Consider the following 6,000-nt stretch of genomic DNA (forward strand, 5'->3'; position numbering starts at 1 on the left):
ATTTGTTTAAATTATCATACCTCTAGGCTCAAGTATTTGAAGACGCTGAATTTGGCCCTGCCGCCCTTTTGATATGCATGTGTGTGGGTTTGGTGATGTGAAGGATACAGACAAAACTCAACGCCTATTTCTTGAACTCCAGGGATAATCAGGGTCTTCATTAAACAAGACCCTCCACTATAGCCCTGACCTCCCAGTCTTTGGCATTTAGAGCATATGCCCTCTGCTTGTTTAAGAATCACAGAATGGTTTGGCATGGAAGGGACCTTTAAAGGCCATCTGGTCCCACTCCCTGGAATGAGCAGGGACCCCACAGCTCCACCAGGTGCTCAGAGCCCTGTTTCTTGGCCTTGGATGTCTCTAGAGATGGGGCATCCACTACGTCTCTGGACAAAATGTGCTTTGCTACCTTTGTTGCAGGCTTCTCATTGGACTGTAAAGTACTCCGGTGTTTACTGGCAGCTGATGTCCATTTGTAGTAGTAGCTAAAGACCTTTGTCTGGCTTGGTTTAAAGGAATCTTCACTGTGAATCAATCAGTGATTTGGATAGCATTGAGATTTTCCCATCTTTTGTACCACGTTGAAGAACTAAGTCATTCTCTGAGTCAATGCATGTGTGTCTGTGCTGATAGCTGTCCTTGCAGATAATGGTGCAACCATGGTTACTGGCTTATTGGTGCTGGGATGCTGGGGCACACTGCAATTTGTTCTCCATGGATGTGACTTTGTCTTTTCAGTGTATTATTTGTTTTATTTATTACTCCTAAAAACAAACCAAAATGCACAAAACAAAAAAAATAGCCCCACAGAGGGCAAAGCACAACGTGCATGGAGCTGTGAGGTCCAGGCCACAGGTTGGTTTACCACTGTAACAGCGATGCCGAGCCAGGTGGATAAGGAAACTAGAATTCAAAATGGAATTAAATAATTGTTCTCACTTTCTTTTACTCTGGGAGGATCCTATTAAAGAAAAGAGCTGGGATTACTGGCTGGCTGACATTTCCCTCTGAGTCTGCCTCCAGATTGGATTTAGCTTCTTTATCTCCTAATCCCCAGAGCTTTTTAATGTAGGAAGTAATGGCATCCAAAAGCAAATTTAATTTTGACAAGTAATCTGACTTCCTTCCCTTTTCTGGAGTCGAGTTTTAATCCTTTTTGCTGTCTGAAGCTGCATTATATGGATGTATTTAATATCCTTACCACTCTAAAATCTTCCACAGAGGGCGAAAATGAAGGGAAGCCATGCCAGCCTAGAGGGAACTAGTTCCTTATCAAACATCTCACAACATCTCCTTACTTTTGGATTTAATATACTTTGCATTTTTGGAAAGAGCTCATCAACAAATTCAGCTGTTTTGGTAAGAGTGAATCCAGTGTCTGATGCTTCTCCCCAGTGAAATATGGGGCTGAGTCTCTTGGGGGTGGAGGTAGCAGAGCTCTGAGGGTTGTTTGAGGAAAATTTCCTTCCTGTTCCTCCGTTGCAAGTGTTGGAATCACTCAGGCAGTGAAAATGTTGTCTCACTCAGCTTTGTTGTTTGTGTCCAGCTGGTTGGGTCCATCCCGCACAGGCAGAAAGCCCTTGGTTGACGTCCCTTTGCCACCTGCATGCTCTGGGATAGAGGATGATCCCTACACTGGGTTATTATACAACATCAACTGCTGCAAAAATGCTAAAACTAAATCGTGGAGAAAGAGTAAGGTAACAGAGCTCCAAAGCTGCTAATCTCAACGGAGAAAGTAGAAAATCTTGTTATTATTACACTTCTCCAACTCCAGATCCCAGTGAGCCACGTCTAGGTGAGGATCAATGGAACAGATCATTGGCAATTTCCGACACAGCGACATCTCACCCCGTGCTGCTGCCCAGCGCTGCACCAGCTCCAAGCTTGCTGTTTCCCTGAAAATATCAGTTGCAAACGGGGTCTCCTCCTCCTGAGAAAATCAGTACTTATCGACCAGGGACTGTTTTCAAACAGCTGTAAAATGCAGAATGTCCCTGTCACTCCGCAACGTCTCAGCTGATGGTTCATCATTACAGCATGTAACTACTTGGCTCCTGCAGATGCAAAATGTGCAACTTGAGGCATTGATGGCATCTCACTATTACATAGAAAAATGAATGTCTGTCTCAATCTAGCTTAGTTTAAAAAAAAAAAAACAACACCTCAGCAGAAGATGGTACGGTGTATAGATGCATGTATTTGCAAGTGTTAGCTTTGAAAAAGGAAGAAAAACGTGGGGCAGTGCTGTGCACCATGGGCCAGCAGGGATGGAAACGGATTAGGTTTGCGCAGTGAGCTTGTGTGGTTGGAGGGATGCTGAGTGAAATAAATAGGGCTCTGCCATGGATGAAGGCAATTAGGACAGCCCAACTCATGGCCCTAGTGCTGACGGGCTCTGTCAGGCTCCAAGCTGGGGTTGCTGTTCTCTATAGGAGGCTGGTGTACCAGCAGCATTTGGTAACCAAGGGACAAAATAGCAAAAGCACTCTTGCAGTTCCTGTATTTCCTCTCCCTCTCCTTTCTCTGACACAATTCACCTGTTGTGGGAAGGGGATGGTGAATTTGAATGTTCCCAGTGAGCTTGGGTCCTTGGGTCCACTGTTACCCCAATGCTCCACCTCCACCTAATGCTCTCCTTCACTGTCTCCTAAGTGAAGGTGACTTAGGAGAATGGTAACTGAAATAACAGTTCTGCCTTATACAGACCTGGTTTATGTTCTCAGGGAAGGGAGCAGGAAGAGGAGTGGATTTGAGCTATACGAAGATTCTGAGCATCTGCAGCAGTGGAATGAAGATTCACAATTCCAGCCAAGCAAGATGCCTGGTTGTCCAGTTTCCCCTTGTATTTTCCTATAATATTGAAGTGATAACTGTATATTATGTGGAAGTAAGAGATCCCCTCTCAGGACTAGGCTTTGTTGATGTGTAAACCGAAGGGTGATTGACAAACCAAGGACATGGCTGGGAGTCAGTGATGGATATCAGTCTGACCCCTGCATCCCAGTGCAGCTTAAAGAAGAAAACAAGCAACTTGCCTCTCTTCTTTTTTTATCATCTAAAATTTCCATTCATATTCTCCTTCTGCAATACCCTTCTAAAAGCATGCTAACATTGGGCTTTACAAATTTCTGCAGAATCTCCTGGGAGCAGCAAGAGCCTCTGAAGAAACAATATTTGGATGGGAAACTTATGTCCTCCAAGCTGGCGAGTTGCAACACTGACACAGATTTTTCTTGTCGCTGCAAAACTCTTCCTGTAAAAGGTATGAACTCCCTTCTGCCTTCCCCTCCTCCTCCCGTCCGTTACTTAACAACTGGCTGTGATTTACATGGTTCATTAATGCAATGGTAACACTGTCACACACATTCCCAAATAAACCAGAAGGTTTATACTTGACCTGGGCCCTCTGTTCGCTGCAGATGTCCCTGAGGATTTGAAGAACAGTGATTTGAAGTGATTGCATTGGGTAAGGACATTACACAATGCAAATACAATTGGACGCGAGCATTTAATTTTTAAAAAACACTGCTATCGGAGAGCCTTTCAGCCAGTGCCAACAACAGTTTAACTTCCCTCACCAGCCTGGCTCTGGAATCCCCCAAGGACAGAGAAGCAAAGCAGGGCTGGTTTCAATCCAGAGAGGTTATGTCCAGTGATACGGATGGGATTGCTCTAAACTGTCCCCCTCAGGCCTCCATTGGGGTTTTGCCACCCCAAGGGGCAGCAGATGTGGGGTGTCCCTGTGCTGATCACCCTATGGAGCGCAGACAAGCCCCGGGTGCTGGCTTCCCAGCAGTGAGAGCAGCAGGCTCAGGGACAAATGGCAAAGGTAATTAGTTGCCACCCCCAGGTGGGATTTTTATTGCTCCATTTGGGTTTTTGTGGAGTGAGGAATAAAAGGAGAGGGTTTAAAGTGATCATTGCAGAATAAGTGGCAGCTACCTTGTTAATGTGCTGTGTGCCTACAAACAGCTGCTAGTCAAACACCCATAAAGGTTGGCTCTGATGCACATAACCTTCTGCCTTCCTGCAAATGGCTTAACTCCATCGGCTCCTTGCCTTTTCCTATGCAGGCACAGAAAACTCAGGATTTGGAGCACGGAAAGTACAAATCCAGGGCAGCCAGAGGGGCTCCCACAGGGTCCCCAAAGGTTCCCCTGGGTATCCCTTTGGATGTCTTTGAGAAAACCTTTCCCTCTGCTCCCGAAGAAGAGGCTCCCAAAAGCAGCAAGATGGGGGAGAGATTCTTCTGGCACACCAATAGGTCTAAATTCAAGGATTCAGATTTTGCCCTTGCTTTTGCCACCACAAATGAGAGCTGGATCCCAACAAGTTTTAACTCCACAGAGCCGGCACTCATTTCTGTATGCCTGAGTCCTTCCTCCACCCTTGAAAGCCTTCTGTGATCAGTGTAACTCTGCCCACCTGAGCATTTCCCAGCTATTTACATAGGAAGAAATGAGTGTTGCTTTTACTCTCTCTGACTCCCGATGCTACAGGAAGCAAGGAACCAAGACAGAGGGAGTGGGGAGAGATGTTCCTACTTCCCCTTGTGACTCTGCAGGCTGTCAGCAGCCTTGGGAGGACACTAACAGGAGGAGGAAGGCAGATCCTGGTGGGTCCCCACAGGGAGTGAGCCCGGGTAGTGCAGGGATTATCTGCAGCAGCTTTTGTTTGGGTCTGAAAGGCAGCACTGAGGGCACTGCAGAGTGTTATGGCAATGTGAGGACACTGAAGCACTTCTCAAAGCACCCCTGTGGACCTATTAATTGCAATATTGGATCTTTCGTCTTTTTCAGCAGGTTCCCAGCAATAGGCATGCAGCCAGCTTGGCTGGGGTTTTGTTTATTTTCCAGTTAATGTAGAAGCAGAATCAATTCCAGCTAACAAAGCTAGGAATATCAGGAAAAAAAAAAAAAAGTTCAATTCCCATGGATCATTTGTGGCATACGCCTGGAAGATATTTACTGGTAGCAGGGCAATTAGGGCAGTGATATGGCAGGGGACCAGGAACACCTCCCAGGAGTGGGTGTGAATCATAGGAAGCCCGTCATCAGCAAAGGAGGAGAAGTACCTCTGCTGTGTTGATTACCACTAGCTAGATGGGGAAATTGTGCTTGGAAGCATGGCAGCACACACAAAACCTGGCTGCAAATGCTCCCTGCGGCAGTTCTCCCCCCAGGGTGGTAAGAAGCAGCTGAGTGGTGCTCATCTGACATCATCTTGCAATAAGTGTTACATGTGACTGCCCAAACTGAGTGACCAGCACTTGTTACCAACCCCATTAAGCTTTAAGTGGCACTTTAGCCTTGCTCCTTGCTCACTCCTGCTGGGCTTGGGTTATTTAGCACATGGGCTCTGGCCATGTGGTCCAACTGGAGCATAAACTGCCAGAAACATAAACACTTGTTCACTTTGCCACTGCCAGATTTCCCTCACCTTCGTCAGGACATTGATGCCAAGAGCATTATGTGAATTCTTGTCAGGAGCATCTGTGAGTTATGGATATCAATATCCAGTGACTTTCTATAGGTCACATTTTTTGGCCCCACCAACACACAGCACCAATCTGGGGCTGCCCAGCACACCTGCTATGTCCCTGGGGGATATTGAACAGACATAACATTCAGAGCATTTGCCTTTTTCAGCAACTTCAGTGGGGTTTCTCTATGTGCCACCCTTTGGGTTCTGCAGGTTCCTGCTTACCATGCTCAAACCCTTTGCATTTATCTTCTCAGTGTTTCCTTATTTTTAGATATGCAAATACTTCAGCAGAACATTTCAAAACCCTGGCTACGTGCAGATCTGAAGGGCCTTTAAGCTCTTAAAGCCATATTCTGAGAAGCGTGAAGATGTTGTACAGTCCCTTCCCTGGATCCTGGCTGTTTCTAGCCTCAGTCCCATCCTGGGCAGCCTTTGTGGAAGGAGAGATCTGGGCTGAGTGTGCAGGAGGAATGCAAGTCTTTAGCTTGAAAACGCTGAATGTGAGTCATAATT

Source organism: Gallus gallus, chromosome 17 (genome assembly GCF_016699485.2).
Source record: "Gallus gallus isolate bGalGal1 chromosome 17, bGalGal1.mat.broiler.GRCg7b, whole genome shotgun sequence".
Taxonomy (NCBI): domain Eukaryota; kingdom Metazoa; phylum Chordata; class Aves; order Galliformes; family Phasianidae; genus Gallus; species Gallus gallus.